Genomic DNA, 15825 nt, shown 5'->3' with positions numbered 1-15825 from the left:
AGATAGTCAAACTTAGTTGGGGACTTATCCCATCAACTCCCCATGTTTAGAGGCTTTTAGACAATTAGACAGATGTGTAGATTTTTAGTATTGTTTTGAGTTAGACAGGCTTTTTTCAAGCTTTGGATGATGTTTCATGCTTTAATATTATTATAATTATTATTTTATTATTATTATTATTTTATTATTATTATTATTATTATTATTTCATTAGTTATTTTAATTTCAGCTTTCACCTAGTGTGTAGTTATCTTTCAGAAAATAGTAGTTATTCTAGGCCATGGGTTAGCTTAGGGCCACTTGTGACTCGAAGCACCATGTTATTACTAGGGGTTATCATTGTATTGTGACAAACTTGGTTTCATAGAACAGGGTTTAAAGTACCCAGGGAGTCTAAAAATCGCATTAAGTAGAGTCTTGTTCATAGATGTAAGGTGTGCCATACTTATAGGCTAGAGGCTACTAGGAAATCCCACCTATTTCATAATTCATGTCACGTGATATAGTGTGAAATCTATTTAAGTATCTTATTCCGTTAACTCAATCCTGTATCCATTATAAATAATGCCTTCTAGAAGGGATAATGTAAGGAGGAATGGGGATCAACTAGCACCATTGCCAGTTTAGAAACCCTCTAAATAAGTAGGTCTCTTTTGCTTAATTCAGATCTGCTTTCATAGCATTAGCCCACTCTATGGTTGCTAAGAATAATCGGTAGGTTATATCCCCATCCAACCCCACAACGAGTATGACAATATCTAGAATTCAAGATTTTACTCGGATAAATCCTATGATATTTTCTGGATCCAAAGCTAAGAAGGATCCATAAGAGTTTTTGGAAAATGTTTAGAAGGTGCCTGATATCATGGGTGTCACTTTGAATGAGAGTGCTGACTTAGCAGTTTATCAATTGTAAGGAGTGGCTCACACTGAGGTTAATTAGTGGAAAAGGGATAGGGGTGCTGATGTAGGACCTATAGAGTGGGATGAATTTGTTGCTACATTTCTAGACAATTTTTTTACTCGTGAGTTGATGGAAGCCAAGGTATAGGAGTTAATCAATCTAAAGTAGGATAGTATAAGTATAAAGGAGTATTTTCTCAAGTTTTCTCAGTTGGCGAGGTATACTCTGAATATGGTGGCTGATACTAGGGCTCGAATAAGCAAGTTCATACTGGTATTTCAGAGAATATAGTCAAGGAATACAGAATAGCTATGTTGATTAAGGAGATAAACCTCTCTAGGTTGATGGTTTATGCTCAACAGATTAAGAAAAAAAAGATCAAGGAGAAGGAAATGTAAAATAAGAGGGACAAGATCAGCAATTTTAGTTTATCTCAACAGATATTAGATGATAGGAATCATTCTCAGTTCTGCTAGAAATTTAGCACCATTATCTATTAGTTCTCTTGTTCCTTAGTTTTGATAGGATACTCATGATAGAGAACCAGGCTCTAATTCCCAAGGTAGTGTGAATAAAAGTTGCACTAACCCAATTTACAAGAAATATGGTAAGAAGCACAAAGGTAAGTGCATGGTTGGCAGTGATACGTGCTTTAGGTGTGACAAGTTAGGCCATATGATAAGGGATTTCCTAAAAGGTATGTGGAGGGGAATAAATGATCGTTAGTATGGGCAGACAAACTTCCCTTCAATTTCGGCAGGTTGCTCGAGTCAACAAGGTGTCTCTTCTAGTGCTACGAGTGGGAAACATTAAAATAGGATTTATTAAGATCATGAGGGTTCTCCTGATATGGTTAATGGTCCATTATAAGTCTCTCACCTTTATGTGTATGCATTATTATATACTAGAGTCATACTTTCCTTCATGCATCCCAATATAGCAGTAGATTTTGGATTTAGTCTTGAAACCCTAATAGAACCCTTCTATGTTTCTACTCCAGTACATTATTCATTCATAGACGGATGGGTATACAGAAATTATCGAGTCACGGTATCTCAAGATGTCTTTTAATTTGATCTTATAGAGCTAGAGATGACCTATTTTGATATCATTCTTGGTATGCATTAGATCTACTCTTTCTATGCCTCAGTTGACTGTCGAAATAAAATAGTTTAGTTTTAGTTCCCAAACGAACTAGCCATTGAATGGAAAGGTAGTACCTCAGTGCCTATAGGTCCATTTTTCTTCTTTTTGAGGCAAGAAAAATGATCTCCAAGGGGTACGTCTCTCATCTTGTTTGGGTCAAGGACTCAAGTTTCCAAATCCCAAGTTTTGTGTCAGCTCCAATATTCAATGAGTTCCTAGAAGTGTTTCCTAAAGATCTGTATCTGTCCAAAGTTCCTTCTGAGAGGGAAATTGATTTTGTAATAGATATCCTTCTAGTTACCCAACATATTTCAATTCCACCTTAAAGAACGGTTCTATCTAAGCTTTAGGAATTGAAAGAACAATTGAAATATCTCCTAGATAAGGGTTTTATCAGACTTTGTGTCTCTCCATGGGCTACTCAAGTTCTCTTCATGCATAATAAAGATGGTTCTCACAAAATGTGCATCGAATACCATCATTGATCAAAGATACAATCAATAACAAGTATCTCATCCCCAGGATTGATGACTTTTTTGACCAACTTTAGGGTGCACAATGCTTCTCTAAGATAGAATGTAAATTTAGCTATATCAACATAAAGTCAGAGAATGTTATATCCCAAAGATAGCCTTCAGAACTCGGTATAGTCAATTCAAAATTGTAGTTATGTCCTTTAGTTTAATGGATTCTCCTGTAGATTTTATGGGCTTGATGAAAAAGGTGATCAAACAGTACTTGGACATGTTTGTCATAGTGTTCATAGATGACATCATCATTTACTCTTATAGTGAGGGTGAGCACGTAGACCATTTAAGGATTATTTTATGGAATCTCAAAGATCATCAATTATTTTGTAAGTTTAATAAGTGTGAATTCTTGTTGAAATCAATAGTTTTCCTTGGTCATATAATTTTCGGTTAAGGCATCTGAGTTTGTCCTCAAAAGATTGAAGAAGTAAGGAACTGGCCTAGAATATCTCTCTATCAGATATCAGGAGTTTATTGGGTTTAACCAGTTACTATAGATAGTTTGTGAAAGGATTTTGTTGTATTGCCTCCCCCATGTCCAAAATTACTGAGTATAAAGTCAAATTCTAGTGGTTTGATTCTTTCAAAAAATGTTTTTAGGAGTTGAAAACTCCACTCACCTCTACTCCAGTTTTAACTCTACTAAATGGTTCAGTTGGTTTTGTGGTTTATGATGAAAGTTTAAGAGTTGAACTTGGTTGTATTTTAATACAGAAAGGTAATTTTACAACATATGCCTCTATATAGCTCAAACCTTATCAGAAGAACTACCCAGCTCAAGATCATGAGTTCACAATAATTGTCTTTGCCTTAGGTATTATCTTTATCTTTATGAGTGTTTTGTACCATATAGGTAAGGCCAATGTCGTTTCCGATTCCCTTAGAAGATTATCTTTGTGAAGCGTTGCTCATGTTAAAGATTATAAGAAGGAGTTAGTTAGAGAAGTTCACCAGTTTGCCAGGTTGGAAGTTTACGTTGGTTGATTCAGCCGAAGGTAGTGTTTGGATTTAAAAATATTTGGAATCTTCTTTGGTTCCTGAGGTGAAGAAAAAGCAAGATAGAGATCCTATTTCACTTAAGTTGAAGGTAGCATTTCAGAATCATAAAGTTGAGGTTTTCTCCGAAGGAGGAGATGGTGTTCTTCACTTTTAGGGCAAATTATGTATTCCAGATGTGGATAATTTAAGGCAACGGATTTTAGTAGAAGCATACGGTTCTCGATATTCTATTCTCCCAGGAGCCACTAATATGTACCATGATTTACAGGAAGTTAATTGGTAGAATGGCATGAAGAAAGATATTACAGAATTAATGGCTAAAGACCCGTTAGGATAGGTTGAAAAAAATGGCTTTTAAAAAGTACTTTTCAAAGTATTGAACTTATTTTAAAAAGAAGCAGTTACTTATTTGGATAGAAGTGCTAAAATTGAAAAAAAGTTATTGATGTGTTTTTTAAACAAGTGCTTTTAAGAACTTATTTTTTGTCAAAATGTCTGAAATAAACTTAAAGCTGTTAAAGGTATGTAGAGTTGACTATTAATATATGTAGAGTTGATGTCAAAAGGTTTTTTAGCGCACAAATTAATAGTCATTCAAGAAAATATTTTTTTATATATAAAAAATATTTTCTTGAATGATTATTATTTTTGTGCGCTTAAAAACCTTTTTTAAAAAAGAGTTCAAATCATCAAGCAAAATATATATATTTCACTTGTAAACGTTCCCATCGTTTCACCATGTATTTGGTCATAACATTTAGGAAACATATTTCACTTGTAAATATTCCCAAAAAATAAAATTTGGTTCAAATACTATTTTTTCCTAGTATTTAAGAATTTGAATTATTTGCCAAAAATAGTTACCAAATAATGACAAATTATAGGGCCAAACATTATTTGTCAATTTTTTTCCAAAAAATTATTTAAAAATTATGATCAAACGGGCCTTAAATATCAATGAATAGAGATAGTAAGGTAAAATATTCATATAATAATTGTTTTTTAAATGAGTGTATCATGCCAAAAAGTGATAAGTTAAAGCCAAACGAAAGAAATGTTATTTTGTCATGATGTTTTCTTATGCTAAGAAAAGATGATAACAAGTACTCACACAAGTTCCTCTTTAAAAAAAATTGAGGGATAAAAATGTATTATTTTTGAAAAAACTAAAAAAATTTAGGGTTAAAAATGTCTTTTAGTGGGTTAAAACACAATGGCTTATAAGCCCAAAAGAAAAAGTACCTAATGAGGTGCTTTTAAAAAGTAACTTATAAAAAGAAAATTTTAGATTTTTTTAAGCAAGTTTTAAATTGCCAAACACTTAAAAAAAGTTTAAAATAGCTTAAAAGATATTTTTAACTTAAAATAAGCTCATTTAAACACTTACTAAGTGTACAAATTGCCAGCAAGTTAAGGTTGAGCACCATAGACTGAGTGGTATGCTTCAGGAATTTAGTATCCCTTCTTAGAGGTGAGAAGTGGTGAATATGGACTTTATCATAGGATTGTCTCGTACTCGCCGTCAGCATGATTTCGTTTGGGTTATTGCGGATTGAATGACTATGTCAACCCATTTCTTGTCAGTTAATACTTTAGATTCAATCGAAGATCATGAAAAATCTTCCTCAAGGAATTAGTGAAATTGCATGGAGTCCCTTTCACCATTATTTAGGACAGGGGTACCTAGTTTACCTTTCATTTTTCACTACAACATTTTGTCCTAAGGACACTCTTGTAAAGTGTGGCCTAAAATAGTAGAAAGTGTGTCTTTGATCAAAGGCTACACTTTCGGACTTTTGGCAATCCTTTTTGGGGGTTGGCCTAAAAGGGCGTAACCTTTGATCAAACTCCATGCTTTTCAAGTATTGCCATATTAGCTACATTTAAAAAGCGTGGCCATTAAGGTCTAAAGGCAACACTTTGTAGCTTGTCATTGGTAACACTTTTATTTGATAAAACTACACTTACAGGTGTTGTCTTTGTTTTACTATTGGGCATGTTTAACAAGCGTATCCTTTTGTAGCACCTCTATAACAACATTTAAAAAACGTTGCCTTTGTTTTACTATTGAGCACGCTTCACAAGCGTAGCCTTTTGTAGCACCTCTATAATAACACTCAAAAAATGTTGCCTTTATTTTACTATTGGTCATGTTTCACAAGCGTATCCTTTGTAGCACCTCTATAACAACACTATAAAAACTAGGCCTTTTCTTTATTACTAGCCACACTTCAGAAATGTAGCCTTTTATACATTCTCTATGACAACACTTGTAAAGTGTAAGCATGTTTTAACCATACTTTTGTAGTGTAGGAATATTTCCTAAAATTTGATAGTTCAAACCACATTTTACAGAAATGACATTAGGCATATAGAATGTTCATACTATCATACCTCTTACTTAGTGATTTGGATTTGGGGACAGCTTATGTTGACTTAAAGTGGTAAGCTTTCATACTTTAAAAGGCTCCATTTCTTACTTTGAGTTTTACTATGACTTTATTGTTTTAGACTTGGATATTGGTTTTGGCTATGTTTAGGAGCATATCCCGATCGGATATTCTTAAATTATTGTAAAGGCTTTGGATGGACAAATGTGGACTTGGGTATGTGATATAATGGATATGGATCTAGTTATTTTCTTGTTGTTTATTGATTGATTGGGTTGGGTATCAAGGGTGATCTCCGGTCCTTGTTGGAATTGAGATGCCTATTACGACAAGGCCTTGGTTTAGGATTTAGATAAAAAAAATTAAGAAGAATTACAAAGCCAAGAAATTTCTAGTTTGTGAAATAGGGCTTGATGAATATAACAGGATCTCAGCTTGTGAATATGCCAAAGAGATTTGGGATTTCTTGAGGACTACTCATGAAGGCACTACTGATGTGAAGGATTCTAAAGTAGACATGCTGACCACTCAGTATGAAACCTTCACTATGAAAAAAGGATAAACTATCCAAGAAATGCATACAAGATTCAATTCTATCACTAATGTACTTCACTACTTAGGAGAAGTGATTCCATTATACAAGCAAGTGAGGAAGATTTGTGGGGTTATTCGTAAGTCCTGGGAGAGAAAAGTAGATGCTACTCACTATGGATGAATTGATTGGAAACCTAAAGACTCATAAGCTCAAGAAGCAGCAAGAGCTAGAGAAGAATGAAGTTAAAAGAGAAAAATATCTAGCATTGAAGGCTTCAAAACATGATTCATGTGAAGATGATACTAATGTTTCCTATTTGGAAAATAGGATTGTTAGATCCATGAAGAAGAGTGGTCAGTTCCAAAGATAAGAAAGCAGCGGTAAAAAGGGAAACAATGTTAAGGTATGTCACAAATGTGTGAATACTGAGCACTTTATCAAAGACCATCCTAGGCACAAATTAGATTATCAGGAGTCTCTCAAGATTGAAGGTGTCAAAGAAAAAAATAGGTACAAGGTCACTGAAGAGTCAAGAAGGAAAACTACAACTGAGTATGCAGTAAAGCAAGCTCTGACAGCATGGGGAGATTCTTCTAATGAATCTAATAAAGATAAGAAGCCTAGAGATATATCTATGTTATCTATTTAATATAATCTAGTTATCTATGATTCCTTGTTTACCTTCATGACAAACATAGAAGATGAAGAAGAAAAGGAGGTAACTCTCTCTGATATTAAAGAAAACCCAAGTAACTACATAGCCAGAAAGATAAAAAGGCTTACAAGTCTGTTAGTAGAATTTGTATGTAAACTAACTATTGAGAAGAATGCTTTAGAGGAGAAAGTAGAGAAACAAGAACTTGAGCTGATTGCCTTAACTCTTCAGATATCTAAAACTGAAAAAATGGTCACTAAATTAAAATCTGAAAAACTGAGTTCTATGAGTCAACTGAAGAAGGCAAATGATTTAGATCGTAAAGAAAAGAAGGAAACTTCAAGTATTCAGATTGATCTTGAGGAGAAAATGAGGGATTCTAAGAAAACATCTTATGCATGCACTGTATAAAAATGAAGAGTTAGAGAGGGACCTGGTCCTTTTAAGAGAAGATCTCAACAAGTCTCTTAAATAGACTAGTTCTTCATAGATCCTTTATAATTTTAATAGTCAAGGTGCTAATTATGGCAAATTGCTGGGATGTCAAGGAGAATTCCAATGTATTGGGTCTAAAGGAAAGGCTACTCATGATAATTAAAGTAAAGGTCACAAACGCATGTACACTCACTATGGGAGAGATAGACATTTGAAAGAAAGATGTTCGTATTAGCTTAAGGCTAAAATAAGGAGTACTGTATATGTTCAGTAGAAGAATGCACATCCTAATGGATTCAAGTTTTTGAAAAAAGTGAATAAGAAATTTCTACCTAGATTGGTTAAAAAGGATTTGATCACACCATTTTCTTTTTACTGGGAACTCAAGCTCACGTGGGTTCCTAAATTCAAATTTTGGTCATAATTACATGTATGAGAAAGGGGATTTTAGTCAGGAATGGGTTATTGATAGTATGTGTTCTAAGATCTGACTGGATTCTCTCTCTCAACACACTTCAAGGTAAGTGTATCATTTTGAAAGAGATGATTTCAAAGGACCTAATCCCAAATGAGTTCATCTTAAAAGAAGAAACTTGAGGTAGTATGAGTGAAGTAAAGTTTGGGACTTGGTCCTCAGACCTATTTTAAAGAGCAAATTGAGACTGAGCCTGATCAAAATACCCTGACATAACATTTGAGTCAGTATCACTCCTCAAAATTGGCTATGTCAGGGAGACGGGTATCCATGATAAAGTAGGTGAATGTTAATCTAACTTAGTATCATACCTTTGCAGGTATACACCCATGGGAACAGCTTAGGAAGTAGACAAATATGTCAAGCATAAATTTGAAAATTTATCCAAATGAGAGGGACCTGGTCCCTTCATAGGTTAGTACCCATACAGGATACTCTAATAATAATATTAAAATATTGTCTAAATAGGCCATCTGTATTTCCGCCTATGCAAAAGTAGTCACTTCCTTTTTACAAAATTAAGAGTTACACTTAGTAAGTTCAGACATATCATTTAAAAAGTGACTTCTTTTAATAATAATCATCACTTCTCTATACCACTAAATTAGACCATCACTCATTTTTATTCAATAATTTTAACTTATCATCCTAAATCGACATTTCTCTCCAAACCCGATTGGTCCTATTTCATATCTCTCACTCTCAAAATCAAATGGCTAATAATTCTACCTTCTCAAATCCAACTAAAAGTTTTGAGGTAGGCTGCACTCTAAAAAATTAGGCTAAACATTCCTAATACTCTGATACTTTAACAACAAAAGTCATAGAAAACATCATCTTGAATCTCCTACAAGAAACTAAGTCAACTTTACCCATCGATTTATCTTTACAAGATCCAAAATACTTAAATTAGTCAGTTTCTGTTGAACCTTCCTCAACCCTAGAAATTTGTGTTCAGCCTATCTTGGTAGAGGATCCAAAACAAGGCTTTGGCTCACCAATTGAATGGGAAATCTCTCAAACACAAATCCTTATTCCTTAGAAAGCTCAAAATCACCTAAATATTCTCAGATCCCTAGGTTTAAGAAGAACTCAAAAAGGATGATACTTCTAAAAATTTGCAAGAACTAGGATCTCCTACTCTCTCAGATTCAAACCCTATCTTTTCTCATATATTTGGAGAAGAAATACCAGTAAAAAGGGTTGATCTTTTCTTCAATGAGAACTGGGTGGCTGATAATCTACTTTTACTTACGTATGATACCAAGAAAAGCTGTGGTAATAGAAAAGAATAGGAAGTAGGTTAGGATGAAGTGAATAAAGGAAAAGATAGTTTGTTACCTCCAAATGAGGAGAACAAGGAAAATGAGGATGAAGTGCCTCAGTGATGGTCTGTGAAGAAACTAAGAGGAAGTACACGTAAGGAGAAAATAGTGGACTCTGAGGTAAAAGTGAATAGCACTATAAGAAAAAACTTTATTTATAACCAACATATTAGGACGAGCTGATAATCCTGACTCTAAAAGTATAGGTATTGAGACAAGATTATATTTTGGTCCTTATTTATGTACTTTATTATGAATATACTAAATGTGATCTTAAAAAAATTTAGTATGTGGTCCTAAATAATATATAATTGAAAGCATGAACAGGAAAAAAAAATTCTTTTAACAAAAATTAAATTTCCAAATCTTCTTTTTTTTAGACAAGCATCAAATCAAATTATATGTTGAAAGTAAAACTTAAAAAACACACCTTCTTTTCTGAAAATTAAACACTCATCAGAAAATCCTAGATAGTGATATTGCTCTTTCTTTTACACTGATTAGCTCTACCTAATCTCAATGATTCTCACAACTCTACCCTAAACTTGAGGAATTCCAGGTACGCCTCACTTTCCAATCGATTGAGTTGCTCTTTTTCATTCATAGGCTGCTAAATTGTTGTATTAATATCAATATTTTGCTTTTTTTATCTAAGCTACTCATCTAATTATTCTTCTTCTCTAACAATAAAATGTTTAAAGGCACCCAAATAGAGTGATAAATATCAATTTTAGATTTTGTTACCAACTCATTGAATATGATAACTCGAATTTTATTACCAACTCTTTCAATGTAATATCTTCCTATATTGTAATATAAGGATTTCAGAGAGTGATTTAATTGACCCATTTAAGCTTTCTTTGCATATTCTTATGCCTTTTGGTCACAAAATACACATAACTTAGATAATGATTTATTTTTGAGTAAAAGTCTAAGAGTAGTTAGTACGACCGAGGAATTTATTTCGTTTGCCCTTTATTTTGTGATGATATATTTTACCAATTCTATGCTTTGTTCTCTTGTTATTTCTACTCCTAGTCTCATTTCTTTTGTATATTTGAGTAATAATGATAAATGTTGTGGAGGTTTTAAACAATGTTGTTCTGCTCTTAATGTCCGCTTTGAATTTGGTATTTGTTCCTATGCCCACATTTCCTAAAATAAACTGGAAATAGTACTGACATTTGATATATTTTATTTACCATCCAGTCTCTGTACGTGCCCTAGATGAAGTGAGGTGTTTGACTAGGATGTGAAGGTTCATTTTCTGAGAGTTTATAGTTTCAAAGACTTCGTTCTGGTTTAAATCTTGACTTCTCTTTAAGTAAAAGATGGTGGAATTGTAAGCCTTGTAAAAGTTGTGTCTCCTAGGAATATGAAAGGTATTTATCTAAATGTAACCTCAGAATTTTAGTGGTTATTGATATCATTTAGTGGAAGTTGAACTCAAACTTCTACTACCCCATTTTAAGAAGGAATAGTTAGAAGTAAGACACTCTATTTATTTCCCTATGTTCAGCTGAATTAGCTAGAAGATAATGTTACTTTTATGTTGTCACTAAACTGTAGTTTGCTGTAAATATAAGGCCAAACTAGTAGACTTTCGGATCTTACTATATTACTAGTCCTCCTCTGTGGTGTAAGTTTTTAATTTTTTTAGATTGCTTTCTTTTGTCTCTTTCTTTTGATATGTGTTTGCGTGCAACTTGACTAACTTCACGAGCTACCAGGAATAGGTATTAGGTAATCATGTTGTATTTTTGTCTCTACTGAAGTCATTGACCTCTAAGCCACACTAGGGGGTGTTCTATCTTTGTTTTGCATTGTAGAATAATCTTATCTCTGGTTTATTGGCTTGGAGCACCCTAATTTTCTCAAATTTTATTTTTTGGTCCCACAGTCCTTACTATTTCTCAATTAATTACTTCTTTACGTAGTAATATGTGTTGAGAATAACAGACATTAATTGTTTTTGTATCATGTTTTGAATTTTCTCTTTGAATAAACTTTTCCTTTTTTTGAAAAATTAATTGCCCAATTATGTTTGTCATGTTATTGAGTCAAATTTGTGGGTTTTAGGTGTTGTGTTGGTAATTTGGGATCAAGAAGCTGATTAAATAGGAGGGAGATTTTGTGCCCACTTTTTCAAATTTTGGTTGTTAAAGTATGTGATTATTTTTTTTCATTTAGCTGCGTAGAACTTATAATGTAATTAATGGCATTTCCTTTATATTCCTGTGTCTTAAAGTTCTTCCCTTTTTTGCATGTGATTAGTATGTTTTATGCTATACATTTCTGGCCACAAATGACATATAAAGAAGACTTAGTAAAATGATCAAACAGAGTTCAAATAATTCTAATTTTTTAATGCAGCTAAGGCGATCCTTCTTGGATTTCAACACTATCTAGTTATGCTTGGTACCATTGTTATCATTACTACTACTCCGGTTCCCCAGATGGGAGGAGGAAATATGAGCCCTACTTGCATCATAAAGTTGTTGTACCACTTCTTATAGCTTTTTTTAAAACTTAAAAAGTAATGTGACAATACTAAATAAAAGATTGTCTTCCTCTCCCAGGATGAGAAATCCAATGCCAAAGTTATTCATACAGTGCTATTTGTTGTTGTGTTGAAAACCTTGTTACAATATTACTTTAGAACTAGACTTCCAGCTATGATTGGAACATCTTATACCTTTGTTGCACCTATAATTTCTATTATCCATTTGGGACGATGGAGTGACCTAGACCCCATGTCGGTTAGTGTCTTCAAATGTTGATTTTGTCTTTTCTTGTTTGAATAATGTACTGTAATCAATTGAATGTCAAAGAATAATAATAGGTATTTTAGATTTGTGATATAGTTTTCTGGTAAGTGTAATAGTCAAATCATGGAACGACATTTTAGCTTCTTTAATTCTCTTTAAGCCAACAACTCGAATGCCAAAAATACTGATTTAAAAAATCTATAGCAACTCTGGAAACTAGTCGCCAATTTTGGTTAAAATAATTCATATTAGTGCATTATTTTATATTTTTTGTAAGATGTTTAGGCATAACTTAGACTCATCCACTGCATCTTGATGATATTCTATCTATCCTAATATTATATTATATTTTCTATTCTTCATCAGAGATTCAAGAAGATAATGCGGGCCACACAAGGTGCACTTATTATTGCTTCAGTAATTTAAATTATCTTAGTCGTCAGTGGTCTTTCGCATAATATTGTCAGGTTTGCTAATATTATAAGATTAATGTTGTGTTATTTAGTGTCAATGTATGGCTGACTGATGTTATTCCCTATGTCTAGACTTCTGATCTAGGTCCTTCCATGTCAATACGTGACTTGGTGATGTTATTTCCTATACTGGACTTTCCATCTAGTCCTAAAACTTAATAAGACACTCTTTTGTACACTTGTCATGACTTTTTTGGGAGTGAAGATTAAGTAGTCTCAAAGGGTATGTAGATTGTCTCATCATTTTTTGTTACTGCAATGAAAACTAGCTCTCATTGGCATATTATTTTTATTGATTATTTAGGTTTTGAGCCCACTTGCAGCTATTCCTTTAGTTTCTTTTGTTGGCTTTAGGCTCTAGAGTTTTCTTTTCCTAGGGTAAGTATTGATGTAGATGTGCCTTTTTTCCTTTAGAGTATGTACTTATTTGCTGCTGTCTAATGCCAAAATATTGACTATCTCTTCTATATTTAGGTTACTAAATATATTGAAATTGGGTTGCCAGAGCTGGTCCTTTTGTTCATTCTCTCAAGTGAGATGCTTTATTAAGAAATATATCACTATACTTTGTGTTACCCTTAATTGTAGAATATACAAATTTGTTTTTGGTTGGCATTTCAGTATTTGGCTCATCTGATATGCCTAGAGAGGAATATATTTGATAGTTTGGTTATTCTTTTCATGGTGGCAATTGTATGGATTTATGCCCTCTTACTTACCGTGGGTGGGGCTTATAATGGGGATCCACCAAGGACCCAAGCAAGCTGCAGAACTGATCATGCTGGACTTATTGATGGTGATCCATGGTGAGCACTTTTCTCTTCCTCACCCCTCATCACTTTCTACTATATTAGGGCCAACCATACCTTTGGAAATTCTATATATTTCCTTTTGTGCTCCAAAAGCAGGATTGAAAAATATATCCTTTTGTTGGAGTTTAACTTTTAAGTAGTAGGTGCTTCTCATGACACTAACTTACTAACATAATTTTAAAAGTATTTTGTAGCATGGAAATAAAATGGTGTTTGTACTATTGGATTCTTCTTGCATGACAACAACAAATGATTTCGTGATGATTGATGGTGACTGCATATAAATAAAAATTGGAAGATAGATTAATGGCTGGTGTTTGAGCTAGTGAAGGGGAAAAAATCCATGTATATGAATGTGATTGTACAAGACATTATTGATGTTATTTTATACCAGGAGTTATACTGCCAGGGTATTATTCAAGTTAATCCAAGGTTACATGAGCATGGGTTTGTTAATAAAGCTCGAGAGGCATCTCAAAGTTGGCTCATATAATGCATAAATGAGATTTGCTAGCTTTATTAATGAACTAATTAGAATAGACATTCTATGTTAGGATAAGAGGGTAGTTATGTAATGTATATAGAAACCATTAACTTCAGAATAATGACACTTCAATACTGCTACATGAAATAACTTAATAATCAGCTTTTGTCTTCTAGGTTTTAATTCTTCCTACAAAAAGAACTTTCTCAAAAAATCTCCTAGGTTTTATTGATCTACAGACTCATGTACTCTATTCTTGTTGCGTGATTTAAGGTTATTAACCTCATTAGATTCCATCAGCAGGAATACTAAGATAAATATGATCGGTACATTCAATGGTGTGTAAAGTTACATCCTTTGTTCTCTTTGCCATATTAATCACATTTGATAAGTGCTTATGTGCACTATTTATTGCTAATAAACTCTTTTTTGAGCATAATTAGATAATGCATCATTGTAATTCCGTTCTCGGAAATTATGCAGTTAATAAGTACCCCAACTAGCTTGTGATTAAGCCATATTTGTTATATTTGCTAGTTAATAAGTAAGGAGTAGATACAGTTTCTTTTGAAATCAACTATAAGTACTTAAAACACAAATAGGTTACTGTTTTCTCTACCCACGCGTCTTCAATGGTGGTATTGTACATTTGTTGTTGTAACTTATGATGTGGTGGTTTCCTGCTACAACCTTTCAATTTACTTATTTACATTTTTTTTAAATGCTTGTAGTTTATAATGTACTTGTTTATTCCATTTGGTGCATTCAAGTGTTTCTCAACTATATGCAACTTATATTGATGATATTATCCTCTAATTTCATGGTCTTTTTTTGTAGGATTAGAGTTTCATCCCCCTTCCAACAGGGACCACCTTCATTCAATGCTAGTAAAGCATTTGCTATGATGATGGCTAAATTTGTTGCTCTTGTTGAGGTTCTATTTTTCTACCTGTCTGATATAGAAATTTTTGTCAAAACTGTGAATACGACATTATCTTATTGGAGGTTTTTCTTGTTAGATAATGTTGTTGACTCCGTAGAATAGGCTCATGAACCCCTAGTTTTTGGGGAAGATATCTAAGAGTTGCTTCTCCACCTTCATTTGTTCTTTTCATTTATGACTCCCCTACACTATTTTCTTATTTTTTTTCCTTTATAGTTCTATTGTTTATTTGTGCACCTTCTTTTGATTTCTATTTCCCATGAAGTAGCCTAGGGTTAGACAAGCCTGGAACCAACTCCTTTCTAATGGTTGCTTTGTTTTTTTTTAGTCCACCGGTGCCTTTATGACTCCCCTACACTTCTTTAATTGTCATGTAGTCTGTAGTATTGGGTTATGGCTTCTTTACTTTATTATAGAGATTGGATTGATTGTATGAGATGTAGATGAATCAATACTTCATAAATTGTATAGGAAGACAGTGACACTTGAACAGAAAATTGATGTCTGTTGAATAGTTTTTAACTATGTCTTTAGGGATATCTACCATTAGTCAATAGCTCTGGGATGATTTCTTCTTTGAATGCTCAAATTTTGGTGCTAAGAATAAGATCTTTTAACTAGTAGTTTTTTGATTCTATCTAAAAGTCCTAAAAGGTGACAAGTCTGGAGCAGAAGTGAGGATTAAGCTCAGTAATAGTTTTCACTTAAACTGCAGAAGCAACGATTTAGCTCAGTAATAAGTTGGTATATATACAGTAGATAAATTGTACAATATAAATATGGTACATAAAGTAATGATAAAAAATTGATGGTGATAATTCCCTATGTCAACTATAGAATATAAATGTGTACATAAACATACCTATAAAAAAATTGATAAATGGTATACATAATCAAGTGAAGATGTTTGAATGAGTTTTATGCACAACATGTCTCAGTTAACCGGATAGT

At 33.1% G+C, this 15825-nt stretch overlaps 1 pseudogene; it reads left to right on the top strand.

Moving 5' to 3' along the window:
- The first annotated feature begins 6676 nt into the window (after positions 1–6676).
- On the top strand, positions 6677–15310 carry LOC107846381 (annotated as a pseudogene).
- The last annotated feature ends 515 nt before the right edge of the window (positions 15311–15825 follow it).

Source organism: Capsicum annuum, chromosome 11 (genome assembly GCF_002878395.1).
Source record: "Capsicum annuum cultivar UCD-10X-F1 chromosome 11, UCD10Xv1.1, whole genome shotgun sequence".
NCBI classification, from domain to species: domain Eukaryota; kingdom Viridiplantae; phylum Streptophyta; class Magnoliopsida; order Solanales; family Solanaceae; genus Capsicum; species Capsicum annuum.
The sequence above is the reverse complement of the archived record's forward strand: the minus strand, read 5'-3'. Positions and strand labels throughout refer to the sequence as shown.